This window comes from Globicephala melas, chromosome 13, assembly GCF_963455315.2.
Source record: "Globicephala melas chromosome 13, mGloMel1.2, whole genome shotgun sequence".
NCBI lineage: Eukaryota > Metazoa > Chordata > Mammalia > Artiodactyla > Delphinidae > Globicephala > Globicephala melas.
The window spans coordinates 518,733-537,714 of NC_083326.1; the positions used below are offsets into that span (position 1 = coordinate 518,733).

General features: G+C 36.9%; 1 pseudogene; it reads left to right on the plus strand.

The window, feature by feature from the left end:
- The first annotated feature begins 17,667 nt into the window (after nucleotides 1-17,667).
- LOC115847792 (large ribosomal subunit protein uL2-like) lies at nucleotides 17,668-18,441 on the plus strand (annotated as a pseudogene).
- Nucleotides 18,442-18,982: the final 541 nt, after the last annotated feature.

Below are 18,982 nucleotides of genomic sequence, written 5' to 3' on the forward strand. Positions count from 1 at the left end.
TCTATTTTATACATAGTATCAGTAGAGTATATATGTCAATCCCAATCTCCCAATTCATCCCACCCACACCTGCCCCCCTTGGTATCCATACATTTGTTCTCTAAGTTTTTGTCTCTATTTCTGCTATGCAAATAATGTTATCTATATCATTTTTCTAGATTCCACATATATGCACTAATATACGACATTTGTTTTCCTCTTTCTGACTTACTTCACTCTGTATGACAGTCTGTCAGTCCATCCACTTATCCACAAATGACCCAGTTTTATTCCTTTTTATGCCTGGATAATACCCCATTCTATATATGTACCATATCTTCTTTATCTATTCCTCTGTTGATGGACATTTAGGTTTCTTCCATGTCCTGGCTATTGTAAATAGTGCTGCAATGAACATTAGGGTGCATGTGTCTTTTTGAATTATGGTTTTCTCTGTGTAAATGTCCAGTAGTGGGATTGCTGGGTCATATGGTAGCACCTGTGGATGATCAATCTATGACAAATGAGGTAAGAATATATAATGGAGAAAAGGCAGCCTCTTCAATAAGTGGTGCTGGGAAAACTGGACAGCTACATGTAAAAGAATGAAATTAGAACACTCCCTAGTACCATACACAAAAATAACCTCAAAATGGAATAAAGACCTAAATGTAAGACCAGACACTATAAAACTCTTAGAGGAAAACATAGGCAGAACACGTTTTGACATAAATCACAGCAAGAATGCTTTTTGACCCACCTCCTGGAGTAAGAAAAATAAAAACAAAAATAAACAAATGGGATCTAATTAAACTTAAAAGCTTTTGCACAGCAAAGGAAACCATAAATAAGATGAAAAGGAAACCCTCAGAATGGGAGAAAATGTTGCAAATGAAACAACTGACAAAGGATTAATCTCCAAAGTATACAAACAGCTCATGCAACTCAACATCAAAAATAAATAAATAAATAAATAAGCAACCATGGGGAGAGAGAGCTTCAAGATGATGGAAAAGTAAGACATGGAGATCAACTTCCTCCCCACAAATACATCAGAAATACATCTACATGTGGAGCAACTCCTACAGAACACCTACTGAATGCTGGCAAAAGACCTCAGACATCCCAAAAGGCAAGAAACTCCCCACATACCTGAGTAGGGCAAAAGAAAAAAACAGAGACAAAAGAATAGGGACGGGACCTGCATCAGTGGGAGGGAGCTGTGAAAGAGGAAAGGTTTCCACATGCTAGGAAGCCCCTTTGCAGGAGGAGACTGCAGGTGGCTGAGGGGGGAAGATTCAAAGCCACGGAGAAGAGCACAGCAACAGGGTTGTGGAGGGCAAAGTGGAGAGATTCCCTCACAGAGGATCGATGCCGACCTGCACTCACCAGCCCGAGTGGCTTGTCTGCTCACCCGCCGGGTTGGGTGGGGGATGGAAGCTGAGGCTTGGGCTTCAGTCGGATCCCAGAGAGAGGACTGGGGTTGGCTGAATGAACACAACTTGAACGGGGCTAGTGTGCCACAGCTAGCAGGAAGGGAGTCTGCAAAAATGTTTGGAGCTGCCAAAGAGGCAAGACTCCTTTTCTTGCCTCTTTGTTTTGGGTACATGAGGAGAGGGGATTAAGAGTGCCACTTAAAGGAGGTCCAGAGATGGGAGTGAGCAGCAGCTATTAGCACGGACCACAGAGAGGGGCATGAGATGCTAAGGCTGCTGCTGCAGCCAACAAGAAGCCTGTGTGGAAGCACAGGTCACTATCCACACCTCCCCTCCTGGGAGCCTGTGCAGCATGCCACAGCCAGCGTCCTGTGATCCACAGACAATATCCCCGGCAGAATGCATGGTGCGCCTCAGGCTGGTGCAACGTCACGCCAGCCTCTGACACTGCAGGTCGCCCCACATCTGTACCCCTCCCTCCCCACGGCTTGAGAGAGCCGGAGCCCTTGAACCAGCTGCTCCTTTCACCCAGTCCTGTCTGAGCAAAGAACAGATGTCCTCAGGTAACCAAAATGCAGAGGTCAGTTCAAATCCAAAGCTGTATCCCAGGAGCTGTGCCAACAAAGAAGAGAAAGGGAAATCTCTCCCAGCAGCCTAAGGAGCAGCGGATTAAAACTGCACAATCAACTTGATGTACCCTGCATCTGTGGAATACCTGAATAGACAACGAATCATCCCAAATTGAGGAGGTGGACATTGGGAGCAATGATATATTTTTTTTTCCCTTTCTCTCTTTTTGTGAGTGTGTATGTGTATGCTTTTGTGTGTGATTTGGTCTGTATAGATTTGCTTTTACTATTTGTTCTAGGGTTCTCTCTGTCCGTTATTTTATTTATTTTTTTTTACTTAAAAATTTTTTCTCTTAGTAATTTTTCTGTAGTTTTTACTTTAATAACTTTATTTTATCTTCTTTCTTTTTTTCCTCCCTTTGATTCTGAGCCTTGGGGAGCCAGGCTCTTGGTGCTCCAGGTAGGCATCAGGGCTGTGCCACTGAGGTGGGAGAGCCAAGTTCAGGACACTGGTCCACAAGAGACCTCCAGCTCCATGTAATATCAAATGGTGAAAATCTCCCAGAGATCTCCACCTCAATGCCAGCTCCACTCAACGACCAGCAAGATACAGTGCTGGACACCCTATGCCAAACAACTAGCAAGACAGGAACACAAACCCATCCATTAGCACAGAGGCTGCCTAAAACCATAAAAAGGCCAGACAGCCCAAAATATACCACAAGACGTGTACTTGCCCACCAGAAAGACAAAAGCCAGGCTTATCCACCAGAACACAGGCACTAGTTCCCTCCACAAGTAAGCCTACACAACCCACTGAAACAACATTAGCCACTGTGGATGGACACCAAAATCAATGGCAACTATGAACCTGCAGCCTGTGAAAAGGAGACCCCAAACACAGGAAGTTAAGCAAAATGAGAAGATAGAGAAACACAGTAGATGAAGGAGCAAGGCAAAAACCCACCAGACCTAAAAAATGAAGACAAAATAGGCAGTCTACATGAAAAAGAATTCAGAATAATGATAGTAAAGATGATCGAAAATCTTAGAAACAGAATGGAGAAAATACAAGAAATATTTAACAAGGAACTAGAAGAACTAAAGAGCAAACAAACAGTGATGAACAACACAATAAATGAAATTAAATATTGTCTAGAAGGTATCATTAGAAGAATAACTGAGGAAGAAGAACAGATAAGTGACTTGGAAGATAAAATAGTGAAAATATCTCCTGCAAAGCAGAATAAAGAAAAAGAATGAAAAAATTGAGGACAGTCTCAGAGACCTCTGAGACAATATTAAGTGCAACAACATTTGAATTACAGGGGTCTCAGAAGAAGAAGAGGAAAACAAAGGGACTGAGAAAAATTTGAAGAGATTATAGTCAAAAACTTCCTTAATATGGGAAAGGAAATATTTAATAAAGTCCAGGAAGCACAGAGAGTCCCATACAGCAAAAATCCAAGGAGAAACATGCCAAAATGCATATTAATCAAACTATCAAAAATTAAATACAAAGAAAAAATATTAAAAGCAGCAAGGGAAAAACAACAAATAACACATAAGGGAATCCCCATAAAGTTAACAGCTGATCTTGCAGCAGAAACACTGCAAGCCAGAAGGGAGTGACAGTACATATTTAAAGTGATGAAGGAGAAAAACCTACAACCAAGATTACTCTACCCAGCAAGGATCTCTTTCAGATTTGACAGAGAAATTTAAAAGTTTACAAACAAGCAAAAGCTAAGAGAATTCAGCACCACCAAACCAGCTTTACAACAAATGCTAAAGGAACTTCTCTAGGCAGGAAACACAAAAGAAGGAAAAGACCTACAATAATAAGCCAAAAACAATTAATAAAATGGTAATAGGAACACACATATCAATAATTACCTTAAATGTAAATGGACTAAATGCTCCCACCAAAAGACACAGATTCGCTGAATGGATACAAAAACAAGACCCATATGTATGCTGTCTACAAGAGACCCACTTCAGACTTAGGGACACATACAGACTGAAAGTGAGGAGATGGAAAAAGTTATTCCATGCAAATGGAAATCAAAAGAAAGGTGGAGTAGCCATTCTCATACCAGACAAAATAGACTTTAAAACAAAGGCTATTAGAACAGAAAAAGACAGACACTACATAATGATCAAGGGATCAATCCAAGAAGAAGACATAACGATTGTAAATATTTATGCACACAACAAAGCAGCACCTCAATACATAAGGCAAATACTAACAGCCATCAAAGGGGAAATCAACAGTAACACAATCATAGTAGAGGACTTTAACACCTCACTTTCACCAATAGACCGATCATCCTAAATGAAAATAAGAAATGAAACAGAAGCTTTAAATGATACATTAAACAAGATGGACTTAACTGATATTTATAAGACATTCCATCCAAAAAAAATAGAATACACATTCTTCTCAAGTGCTCATGGAACATTCTCCAGGATAGATCATATCTTGGGGCACAAGTCAAGCCTTGGTAAATATAAGAAAATTGAAATCATATCAAGTATCTTTTCTGACCACAATGCTATGAGACTAGATATCAATTACAGGAAAAAACCTATAAGAAATACAAACACATGGAGACTAAACAACACACTACTTAATAACAAAGAGATCACTGAAGAAATCAAAGAGGAAATAAAAAAATATCTAGAAACAAATGACAATGAAAACACAACAACCCAAAATCTATGGGATGCAGCAAAAGCATTTCTACGAGGGCAGTTTATAGCAATACAATCCTACCTTAAGAAACAAGAAACATCTCAAGTAAACAACCTAACATTACACCTAAAGCAATTAGAGAAAGAAGAACAAAAAAACCCCAAAAGTTAGCAGGAGGAAAGAAATAATAAAGAACAGAAAAGAAATAAATAAAAAAGCAATGAAGGAAACAGTAACAAAGATCAATAAAATTAAAAGCTGGTTCTTTGAGAAGATAAACAAAATTGATAAACCATTAGCCAGATTCATCAAGAAAGAAAGGGAGAAGAATCAAATCAATAGAATTAGAAATGAAGAAGTAACAACTGACGCTGCAGAAATACAAAGGATCATGAGAGATTACTACAAGCAACTATATGTCAATAAAATGGACAACCTGGAAGAAATGGACAAATTCTTAGAAATGCATAACCTGCTGAAACTGAACCAGCAAGAAATATAAAATATAAACAGACCAAACACAAGCACTGAAGTTGAGACTGTGATTAAAAATCTCCCAACAAATAAAAGCCCCAGACCAGAAGGCTTCACAAGAGAATTCTACCAAACATTTATTGAAGAGCTAACACCTATCCTTCTCAAGCTCTTCCAAAGTATAGCAGAGGGAGGAACACTCCCAAACTCATTCTCCAAGACCATCATCACTCTGATAACAAAACCAGACAAAGATTTCACAAGGAAAGAAAACTACAGGCCAATACCACTGATGAACAGAGATGCAAAAATCCTCAGCAAAATACTAGCAAACAGAATCCAACAGTACACTAAAAGAATCATACATTATGATCAAGTGGGGTTTAACCCAGGAAGGCAAGGATTCTTCAATAAACACAAATAAATCAATGTGGTACACCATATTAACAAATTGAAGGAGAAAAAAATATGATCATCTCAATAAATGCAGAGAAAGCTTTTGACAAAATTCAACACTCATTTATGATAAAATCCCTCCAGAATGTAGGCATAGAGGGAACTTTCCTCAACATAATAAAGGCCATATATGACAAACCCACAGAAAACATCATTCTCAATGGTGAAAAATTGAAATCATTTTCACTAAGATCCGGAAAAAGACAAGGTTGTCCAGTCTCACCACTGTTATTCACCATAGTTTTGGAAGTTTTAGCCACCACAATCAGAGAAGAACAAGAAATAAAAGGAATCAAAACTGGAAAAGAAGAAGTAAAGCTGTCACTGTTTGCAGATCATATGATACTATACATAGAGAATCCTAAAGGTGCTACCAGAAATCAACTAGAGGTAATTGATGAATTTGTTAAAGTAGCAGGATACAAAATTAATGCACAGAAATCTCTTGCATTCCTATATACCAATGATGAAAAATCTGAAAATGAAATTAAGAAAACACTCCTATTTACCATTGCAGGAAAAAGAATAAAATATCTAGGAATAAACCTACCTAAGGAAACAAAAGGCCTGTATGCAGAAAATTATGACAGTGATGAAAGAAATTAAAGATGATACAAATGGATGGAGAGATATACCATGATCTTGGATTGGAAGAATCAACATTATGAAAATGAATATACTACCCAAAGAAATCTACAGATTCAATGCAATCCCTATCAAACTACCACTGGCATTTTTCACAGAACTAGAACAAAAAACTTCACAGCTTGCATGGAAACAAAAAAGACCCCGAATAGCCAAAGCAATCTTCAGAAAACAAAATGGAGCTGGAGAAATCAGGCTCTGTGACTTCAGAAGTTACCATAATCAAGACAGTATGGTACTGGCACAGGAACGGAAATATAGATCAATGGAACAGAATAGAAAACCCAGAGATAAACCCATGCACATATGGTCACCTTACGTTTGATAAAGGAGGCAAGAATATACAGTGGAGTAAAGAGAGCCTCTTCAATAAGTGGTGCTGGGCAAACTGGACAGCTACATGTAAAAGAATGAAATTAGAACACTCCCTAACACCATACACAAAAATAAACTCAAAATGGATTAAAACCTAAATGTAAGTCCAGACACCATCAAACTCTTAGAGGAAAACATAGGCGGAACACTCTAAGACATAAATCACAGCATGATTCTTTTTGACCCACCTTCTAGAGAAATGGAAATAAAACCAAAAATAAACAAATGGGACCTAATGAAACTTCAAAGCTTTTTCACCACAGAGGAAACCATACACAAGACAAAAAGACAACCCTCATAATGGGAGTAAATATTTGCAAATGAAGCAACTGACAAAGGATTAGTCTCCAAAATTTACAAGCAGCTCATGCAGCTCAACATTAAAATAACAAATAACCCAATCTAAAAATGGGCAGAAGACCTAAATAGACATTTCTACAAAGAAGATATACAGATTGCCAACAGACACATGAAAGAATGCTCAACATCATTAATCATTAGAGAAATGTAAATCAAAACTACAATGAGATATCATCTCACACCGGTCAGAATGGCCATCATCAAAAAATCTACAAGCAATAAATGCTGGAGAGGGTGTGGAGGAAAGGGAACCCTCTTGCACTGTTGGTGAGAATGTGAATTGATACAGCCATAATGGAGAACAGTATGGAGATTATTTAAAAATCTAAATATAGAACTACCATACGACCCAGCAATACCACTACTGAGCATATACCTTGATAAAACCATAATTCAAAAAGAGTCATGTACAAAAATATTCATTATCCCTCTATTTACAATGGTCAGGACATAGAAATAACCAATGTGTCCATCAACAGATGAATGGATAAAGAAGATGTGGCACATATATACAATGGAATATTACTCAGCAATAAAAAGGAATGAAATTGAGTTATTTGTAGTGAGGTGGACGGACCTAGAGACTGTCATACAGAGTGAAGTAAGTTAGAAAGAGGAAAACAAATACCGTATGCTAAGTTAGAAAGAGAAAAACAAATGCCACATATATATGGAATATAAAAAAAATAAAATGGTCAGAAGAACCTAGGGGCAAGATGGGAATAAAGATGCAGACCTACTAGAGGATGGACTTCAGGGTACAGGGAGGGGGAAGGGTAAGCTGGGACAAAGTGAGAGAGTGGCATGACATGTATACACTACCACATGTAAAATAGGTTTCTAGTGAGAAGCAGCCACGTAGCACAGGGAGATCAGCTCGGTGCCTTTTGACCACCTAGACGGGTGGGTTGGGGAGAGTGGGAGGGAGAGAGATGCAAGAGGGAAAAGATATGGGAACATATGTACATGTATAACTGATTCACTTTGTTATAAAGCAGAAACTGACACACCATTGTAAAGCAATTATACCCTTATAAAGATGTTAAAAAAAAAACAACCTATGGGCAAGATGGGAATAAACGTGCAGACCTACTAGAGAATGGACTTGAGGATATGGGGAGTGGGGAGGGTAAGCTGGGACAATGTGAGAGAGTGACATGGACATGTATACACTAGGAAACGTAAAATAGATAGCTAGTGGGAAACAGCCGCATAGCACTGGGAGATCAGCTGGTTGCCTTGTGACCACCTAGAGGGGTGCGATAAGGAGGGTGGGAGAGAGGGAGATGCAAGAGGGAAGATATATGGGGACATATGTATATGTATAACTGGTTCACTTTGTTATAAAGCAGAAACTAACACACCATTGTAAAGCAATTTTACTCCAATAAAGATGTTAAAAAAAATGAAGAATATGTGGAAAACCTACATAGCCATTTCTCCAAAGAAGCCATAGAGAGGGACAACAAACACATGAAAAGATGCTCAACATCACTAATTATTAGAGAAATGCAAATCAATACTACAATTAATTATAACTTCACACCAATCAGAATGGCCATCATGAAAAAATCTACAAACCTTAAATGCTGGAGAGGGTATGGAGAAAAGGGAAACCTCTTGCACTTTTGGTGGCAATGTAAATTGATACAGCCACTATGAAGAACAGTATAGAGATTCCTCAAAAAACCTAAAAGTACAATTTGCTTAAAAATTGACTCTAACATATTTGTAAAGAGATATATTCTCCAGAGGCAAAGAAAAGGTACGTAGTTTGGTACTATGGGAAGTTGTAATAACCAGCATACCAAATAAATGCTTGATTTACAGCACCAAAATGCCACCTGAAGGCTGGAAAAATCTACTATAAGTTTCAGAACTGTGTAACTTACTTACAGGAATTCATTTCAAAATGACTTTATGTATTCCATGTCACTGGCATAGCCAAAAAAAAATTTTTTTTTCAAGGATGAAAATGATATAATTTTAAAAGTTATAGAATTTCATCTATATACATATTTATATTATAATAAAACAAAATATTAAATTTCCCTCAGCAATCTACTTTTAAGAAAAATGAGTCCAAATTTAATGAAAATTTCCATAATAACCATCATCATAGCTTAGACTTCTAAAACTAGAGGAAACATAGTTCAGCCAGTTTGATTTTCCATTTTAAAGATGAAAAAAATTGAAAAATGCAGTGATGTACAAAATTGATGTACTGAGATAACAGATAATAAGGACAGAACTAAAACCCAGAATGCTCACTTCTTTTTCTCTCTCCTAATGATCACAAGCAAAGAGAGAAAACAGTCCTTGAGATTTAAGAACAAAATTCCTGTGTCCCTGAGTTCTTCAAATTATTATTCAATGAACTAAGCTATCTCTTCCATAAATGCACTGGCTCCTACAACCTCCAGTACTGCAGTCTTCTTGCACACTTCATTTGTTAAAAAGTATCACGAATATTAAAAATTGACAGTTGCATACTTTGACCTATGTCTGAAGCAAGGTATGTTAGGAACAGTATAGTTCTATGAAGAATAGGAATATAGAGATAATTAAATCCTGGAGAACTTGTCTGCAGAGATTGAGATGCCCTCAGGCATTTGTTAACATCAGGCAAAATCACTAATTGTAGCTATACTATTTTTTGCATGGAAGGGCTTAGGACTAGTCTGGTGTGCTTTTCTATGCCTGAAATTTTATCAGAAAATGTGAAATCTTCAAAGAACTCTACAGGTATCATTTTACTTAAATGGAGTTACTTTCAACAAATCTAAAAAAGGAATGTATTTTCCCTATTAAATCAAATTAATCTCAGAGAGGGAGCAGTGAGAGGTGGCATGAAGCAAGATCTTAATTCCCTGCCTAGGAATTGAACCTTGGTAGCCTGGAAGAAAACCAGGAATCCTAGCCACCAGACCAGCAAGGGCTAGAGGCTAGAAGCTATTTTTCCCTGGCTCTTGCCCCCAGTGAAAAATGCATTTCTCACAGAGACAAAACTGTAAAAACAGGTAAAAAGTTTATTATTAGAGTCACAGAACAACAAATGGGAGAGCACACAGAGAAACAGTTTGTTTAGTTAAGATAGAAGCAAGGCAGAGATGCACACCTGGAGAGAAAGGGTGTCGGTGTCCTCCCTAATGAGGAGGAGCACAGTAAAGAAGCAGTTAAGTCATTTATATAGGGCAGTTCTTTCAGGTCTTTGTCTTCCTTCTGGCCAATCATCTTGTTTTGTCTCCATGACTAATTTGTTTCAGTACCTGACCCCTAGGTGCACACACACCTCCTAGCCAAGATGGATCTCAATGAAAAGGCATCTGGGAGAACCAAGACTCATTATGGCCTGGCATTGTCCCCTGATTTTTGACCCGCAAGGAGCTTCTCTGCGCATGCATAGTATCTCCCTTGCCTCAAGGAAGGGCGGGGGCGGGGGGAAGCGGTGTTCTCTTGATCCTTTACTCAAACAAGGTTTTGCTCCTTTTTGTTCTTGCTATGACTGTTGTCTTAAAGCGTCCACAAGAGACAAAGCTTGGCTATTTACCTTGTCTCTGTCATTGCTTCATTTCAGAGAGCAAACAGAAGGCTGATTTTAAATGTCTAACCTGAAGCCCACCTATCTTCTGTTTCAGGAAATGCAAACAGGAGGCTAGTTGTAAGTGTCTGGCCTGAAGCCCACTTTTTCATGCCCCATGAAATATAAACAGAAGGCCAGTTGTAAATGTCCTACCTGGAGCCCATCTACCTCCTGCTTCAAAGTTGAATAGTGAGAGTGTTTTTTTCATTACCCTGCTTTATTTTTATTATTTTTATTCATTTCTTTTAACACACACACATTTAAAAAAAATAGAACAATAGGTGAATGTCTGAATTATTACATTCTGTAACAAAATTGGTTTTATTCTTTAATTTGATTCAAAAATCTGAAAGTTAGATAACTGCATATGAACAGTAATCTATTTAATTTGTATGTAACAAGTTTGGGAGAAATGCAGATAAGTTATCTTAAAATAAAAGATGAGGGCTTTGCTGGTGGCGTAGTGGTTAACAACCCACTTATCAATGCAGGGGACATGGGTTCAAGCCCTGGTCTGGCAAGATCCCATATGCCACGGAGCAACTAAGACCAAGCACTACAACTACTGAGCCTGCGCTCTAGAGCCCATGAGCCACAACTACTGAGCCCACATGCCTAGAGCCCATGCTCCATAACAAGAGAAGCCACCACAATAAGAAGCCCCTGCTGCACAATGAAGAGTGGCCCCCACTCGCTGCAACTAGAGAAAGCCCATGCACAGCAACAAAAGACCCAACACAGCCAAAAATAAAAATAAGATAAAATAAATAAAAATAAAAAAATAAAAGATGAAAGAGATTCCGTATTTGAAACATTTGTCACATTAGCTGACACACAGTGTATACTCCTTAAATATTAAAAAACAAATAGAAAGCAAAAACTTTATTTATATACATTAAGGCAGAGTCTTCAGATGCCAATATTTGTGTAGAACTCAATTTTATCCTAAATAAAAATCAAATAAACTCTATAATGTAAGCAGTGCCATGGCAAATTCTTACCATCAATTTTATTGAATTGTATTGCCAAAATTGGGTTGAGACAATAGATATTTTTTGATAGAAAATGTCACATATTATAGACTGATGCTTACATCTTACTTAATGCTAACATCTTAGCTTAAATGCTTAAGGGAAAGCAAACTAAATAGTACATCACAATGGAAAATAGAAAATATTTGAAATAAGTATAATATAAATATAGCACATCAAAACTTGTAGAGTCTAAATAGCATCATTTAGAAATGTTTTACACTTACATTTATAAGGGAGCAAAATTTGATACCCAAAAGTGTATCCTTTTGGCATGAGGATTAGTTTAGGCTGATTAATTTTAAGAAACAGGAGACCCAGGAAGTCTTTTTTTTAATCTCCTCCTTAACTACTTAAAATAATTTTGGTAAAGGGCTTGGTCCAGCAAGAGCACTATCACCACAGATATCTATAAAAAATATGGACTTGGTGTGGTAGGATAATTCAGTGGGGTCTAGAGATCAGACTCTGTTGCTTTGTGTCTTATTGTCTTTGCCTGGCACAGCAAACAATTTGCTTACCAAACATTTGTTATTTCATCTCCATATGAATCGCCTTCCTCTTCTGTGAAGTCCCAAGCCCCTACCCCTTTCTCCTTCTCTCAGATCGTATATAAACTTCAATTTTCTAACTTGTTCTTGAGTCTCATTTTTCTAATGGTACCCCCATATGCATGTAACAAATTTAATTTATTCCTGTTAATTTGTCTCTTGTCAATTTAATTATTAGGCTAGCCATAACCTAGAAACGGTAGAGGAAAATTATTTCCTTCTCCAACATACTAAATGGTTTATATTTGAAAAAAAGAAACCAACATTTAATAAGCTAAATATCCAATTTGAGATATTTAAAAGAACAACTGTAAATAAAAGGGATTAAAACAGAGAAAGTAATAAATAAACTGCTATTGAAATTACAATGGAGAGTCAACAAAATCAAAAGCAAACTTTTTTTGAAAAATCTACTGAAATAGATATAATTGACCAACAAAATTTACCAAAAATTTAGAAAAAATGATAATATGCAATAGTGAAACAGAGTTCTTTAAAAATATACAAAAATATAAATTTGAAAATGTAAATTAAGTAGAAAATTTCCTTTTAAATATAACCTATGAAATTTTGGAAAAGTAGAAGTGTAAAACGCATCACAGTCTTATAACCATTAAAGATTTGAATCACTTGTGAAAAGTTAATCAGCATCAATATATAAAAGACTCAAAGTAATTTGCAGATGGTTCTACCTCATAATTATGAAGTAATCCCAATATTATATAAGCTCTTCCAGAAAATACAGAGACTGTCTTGTATCTCATGTTCTCAAGAATTAGATGCTTGACTAAATAAAATCAGCAGAACAAACTGTGTAACTAAATTTGTAATATTATTATCCTCCCAGGTAGTCTGCAGTGAGAGAATTCCAGGCTGGAACAGGCATCTCATAAAAGAAGGTTGTGCTTCCATGTGCTCCTCAGATTATAATCTGGGCACTAAATCTTCCACCTCTGACTAATACAATCTGGTGTCATTGTCATCCTAAAAACATTTCAGAAATTGATTAGCTTTTGCTAACAGAAAAGATGCCAATACGTAGTGGCTAAAAACAAGTAAAATGTACATCTAAAGGAACTAGAAAAAGAGGAACAAGTAAGCCCAAATGTAGAAGAAGAAAGGAAATAATAAAGATCAGAGCAGAAATAAATAAGAGACTAAAACACAATAGAAAATATTAATAAAACTTAGAGAATTTATTTAGAAATATAAACAAATCAACAAAGCTTTAACCAGATTCATCAAGATAAAAAGAGAGAGGACCAAATAATTACAATCAAAAATGAAAAAGAAGTTACAGCTGATACCAAAAAGGATCATAAGAGACTACTACAAACAATTATGCAACACACTGGACAACCTAGAAGAAATAAGTAAAGTCTTAGAAACATACAATTTTCAAAGACTGAATCATGAAGAAATAGAAAATCTGAATTGACAAATTACTAGTAAGAAAATTAAAACGGTAATAAAAAATCTCCCAACAAACAAAAGCTTAGGACCATACAGCTTCACTGGCAAATTCAAAAAAAAAAAAAAAAGAATCTAAAAATGATTTAATACCTATCCTTCTCAAACTCTTCTTAAAAATTGAAGAGGAGGGAAGCCTAAACATATTTTATGAAGTCAGCATTACTCTGATACCAAAACCAAACAAGAATATCACTAAAAAAGAATATTACAGGACAATATAACTGATGAACATAGATGCAAAAACCCTCAACAAAATATTAGGAAACAGAATCCAAATACAAATTAAAATAATCATATAACACAATCAAGTCAGATTTACTCCTGGGATGTAAGGATGATTCAAAAATATCAAATCAATCAATGTTATACACTATACTAATAAAAATGAAGGACACAATTTATATAATCATCTCAATAGATGCAGGAGAAGCATTTGACAAAATTCAACATTCATTTATGATAAAACTCTCAACAAAGTATAGAGGAAATATACATCAACATAATAAAGACCATACGTAACAAACTCACAGCTAACATCATGCTTAGTGGTATAAAGCTGAAAGCTTTTCCTCCAAGGTGAGGAACAAGACAAAGATGCCTATTCTTGCCACTTTTATTCAACATACTGTTGGAAGTTTTAATCACAGCAAATAGACAAGGAGAAGAGGTAAAAAGCATCCAAATCAAAAATGAAGAAGCAAAACTGTCACTATCTGCAGATGGCATGATACTATATACAGAAAACCCTAAAGACTCTACCGACAAACTGTTAGGACTAATAAATGAACTCAGTAAAGTCTCAGGATACAAAATCAATATACAGAAATCTGTGGTATTTCTATACACTAATAAGAAACTATCAGACAGAAGAACAAGCCAAGTGTCCATTGGTGGATGAATTGGTAAAGAAGAGGTGATATACCCACACAAAGGAATATTACTCAGCTATAAAAAAGAATGAAATTCTGCCATCTGTCACAAGATGAATGGACCTTGAAGGTTTTATTCTAAGTGAAATAAGTCAGACAGAGAAAGAAAAATACTATATAATATCTCTATTATGTGGAATCTAAAAAAAAAAACTACAAAAACTAACAAACTAAATAAAACAAAAAACAAACTCATAGATACAGAGAGAAGATTAGTGGTTATCAGAGGGAAAGGGAGTTGGGGGTTGAGCAAGATGGGTAAAGTTGGTCAACGAGGTGATGGTGATGGATGGTAACGAGGCTTGTGGCTGTGATCAACTTGTAGGATATACAAATGTCACATTATAATAATGTACACTTGAAACTAATATAATTTTTAAAATGCTTATTACAGGATTCTTGCCTTTGATAATTTTACAATATAATGGGAAAATCAACCTTAACAAACTTAAATATTAAACTCTCATATGTTTGACATATAACTCAGACCTGCTGTATTACTGATTCCTGCTTTCTTAAAAACATGTCATGAAAAAATTTTAAGTTTCTTGTATAGGCCCATTTGTCATGTTTGTTTCTAGAAACAAAGAAAATTTTAATATAGTTTACTTCTCATTAAAGAAGAAATATTTAAAGTCTTATTTTTGAATTGATAATAAAGGCTAAAATTTAAAAATGGTTAGGCTTACTGTTTGGCTTGTTGTAGGCAAAAGCAAACACATTTAAAAAAAGGCAAGAAAACAAAGGAAAGTTTCAATAATCTTTAAAATTTCAAATAAGTTTGGAGAGATGTATGTACTTCCATTTCCATCAGCCATGACATTATTTCACTGTAGGTTGATGTATGTTTTAATTGATTTGTGATATGAACAACTTCTGCATCTTTGTAAACAACATCTATGTCTTAAATTTACAAAAATGAGTCACATAAATAAATATTTTGTGTCCAAACAAGCAGTATTATCTTTCATGATACTGTGTGTAGAATGCGTGCCTTTTTTGGTTTGAGTCAGCTCAGCTAAAGGGAATGGTCCAGATAGCCTCCCTCTCATGTCAGCTGGCAGGCTGGTTGAGCTGCAGAACCTCAGCTGGGTTTTCTTCTCTCGGCTCTACATAATCTCTTCTCTTGCAGGAAGCTTGCTCTGCTTTGACACATGGTAGTCTCTTGGTTCCAAAAAACAGAAAAAGACTGATAAAGACTTCTTGTGAAAAAATTTTCAACTCTTATTGGCCAAAACAACTTGCAAATCCACTCCAGATTCAGTGTGGGAGGGCACTACCAAAGGGCACTGGTAGGGGGAGAAGAATTTATGTAAAATATTTATACCAGTAGCAAAACAGATAATATTATTGATTTAAGATTTTTAGTAGGGCTGGTGTAGTGAATAAAAATCCAATCTCCAGCCAAGAGTGTTCTGTACATAGTCAAAGTTGGGCATGTTGATATTATACCATCTATTTCAATTTAATTCAATCAGTTCACTAACGTTCTCTATGTGCTCTGATACATACAAGAAAAGGTTAAATATGTTTATGGTACTCACTGCACCTGAAATTCAGTTGGGAGAAGACACCACCATTTGAAAAATTAAAAAATCTCATAAGTCATTCATTGTGCAGCCAGCTTAAAGGAAGAGACCACAGATTCAACAAAAACTCACAGGAAGGGAAGCGGTCTTAGGCATTAAGGTGAATGGACAGAAAATACTTGTTTAAAGAGGTGGCACTTGAGCCTGGAAGAATAAGTAGAATTTTTCTAGAGAAGTGAGAAATCAAAGGCTTGCCTGGTGAAAAGATCAAAAAAGTAAAAGTTGTGAAAGTGGGAATGATCTTGTCATGAGCTGGGGATTTTTAGTAAACTGCTCTGACATACAATGAAGAGGTGAGTGGGAGCACAACTGGTTTGTGTTGGGTTATAGAAGACCAGGCTCTCTAGTGTCTGGGAATATCAGCTACACTAGAATTGATGCTATAGGTCAGAACCTAACCACTGCTCCTCTTCCCTAGGTTTTTGTTTAACTATTTTAACCAAGGCATCAAGGAACTAAGAAGCTTGAAGATGTAGGTAGTAACAGAGTTGTGTAAAAGAGTTTACTTCTAATTAGGTGATACTTAGCAGAATCTAAGCTACATGAATTCTTTGCCACATCTCACAGAGTGCTAGATTGTGAGATGATGTATGCAAAACAGATGTTTTACACAAATCATGTTCTATATTGCTATAATACTTCTGCTCCCACATTCTGTGCAGGGATACCCCTCTGTGAAACTTCTCCTGTTTACTGGCTGGTGTTTGGAGAGATGTCCATCTTAGGGCCAATGAGGTATACCTAGAAGATCATATCAAGGAGAAAAAAAATGTGATGCTTACTCTACAGGGCCCCTTAATTAGGACTATGGTTTGTGAAGTTGACACTCAAAATGGACTCAGGTGTGAAAGCAGACAAAACCGTAGGACATGCTCACAACAAAAGTCATTATGGAAGATAATGTCAAAGTTGAGGAGATGATAACCACCTTAAAATGTAGTAAATAGCACAAAGAAGATGAGTAATGAAAATATGCCTTTAGACTTGATAATTAGGAAAGCAGCATGAATTTGTGATAACACAGCTTATGATAGTCATGGAGGACTGTATGTAATAGTGAGGATTTGAATAAAGTATATAAAGTGATTAGTGTTTCCTCAGAAAGAGGTGAGAACATTTTTGATTGGGGAATAGTGTAAGCAAAAATCCTGAGAAATGGATTAGAAAGACTGAAGAGATGGAGAAGATAAAAGAGGTGGTAGAGGAGGAAATAAATTCAAATCTTATAATCAAGTTAGTTAATATTAATAAGTCTTTAGTGAAGAATGAAAATATTTGAATATCAAGAAAGATCATAATTAAGAAAGCATGATATTTTTTCTTAAAAATGTATGAAGTTAGTCAAAATGTCCAACTAAGCAGGATAAATATCTATAAAATGTTACTTTCTGTTATAAGCATTTTGTTTCACATCACTGCCCTCTTATGTTCTGATTTTAGTTGAATGAATATTTAGAGATAAATGTCATTTACAATTATTCTAGCCTGCTCTTTTGGCTGCGCTCAGAAGCAGACCGCCGTGATGGGCCGCGTGATCCCTGGGCAGAGAAAGGGTGCCGGCTCCGTGTTTCACGTGTGTGTGAACCACCAAAAGGGCATCACGTGTCTGCAAGCTGTGGACTTCGCCGAGTGACACGGCTACATCAAGGACATCATGAAGGACATCATCCGTTACCCGGGTTGCTGTGTGCCCCTTGCCAAGGTGGTCTTCCAGGATCCGTACAGTTTTAAGAAGCAGATGGAGCTGTTCATTGCTGCCGAAGGCATCCACACTGGCCAGTTCTTGTACTATGGCAAGAACGCCCAGCTCAACATCGGCAATATGCTGCTGGTGGGCACCATGCCCGAAGGCACCATCGTATATTGTCTGGAGGAGAAGCCTGGTGACCGGGGCATGCTGGCCAGAGCCTCTGGGAACTATGCAACTGTCATCTCCCACAACCCTGAGACAAAGAAGACCAGAATGAAACTGCCCTTGGGCTCCAAGAAGGTCATCTCCTCCATCAGCAGAGCTGTTGTCAGTGTGGTGGCTGGAGGTGGCCACGTTGACAAGCCCATTCTGAAGGCGAGCTCTGCCTACCACAAGTATAAGGCAAAGAAGAATTGTTGGCCATGCATATGGGGTGTGGCCATGAACCCTGTTGAGCATCCCTTCAGAGGTGGCAACAACCAGCACATTGGCAAACCCTCTACCATCTGCAGAGATGCCCCTGCTGGCCGGAAAGTGGGTCTCATTTTTGCCTCCTGGACTGGGTGTCTCTGGGGAACCCAGACTGTGCAGGAGAAAGAGAATTAGGGCTGGGGGCTCAATAAAGCTTGTCTTTTTCACACACACACAAAAATTATTCTAGCCTGTTTTTACTTGTTCTTATGCAGCTTTTGTAAGGAACACCTTTATTCCATTTGAAACTGTCAAACTTTCAGTCATGGAAGCAATTTGAAATCCTAGAATTTGATGATATCATCCCATCAAACCCTCTGTCTTCTCAGAAGAACAAAATCTAACCTTCCCAGAGTAACAAGGCTCAAAACAGTATTCTGAGATATTCTTATTTCCCCATCTCTAAAGCTAACAAACAACACCTTATTGTTCACATAATCAGGAATTGCAGTTTTTTCTTGCTTTATTAAAGCAATTCAACCATCTCAGTTTATTCTTAGTCTCCTCTCTAGAAGAAAAAAGTTATTTGGACAAAAATTTAGTGGCCTTTCTCCTCCTTTTCTAGTCCACAGGCATTCAAAATACCTGAATATTTAAAAGTTTGCAACCAAGATGAAGAGGAAACTTGGTATTTTTTTAGCTTCTTTTGTACTTTGCCATTTATTTACAGAATGAA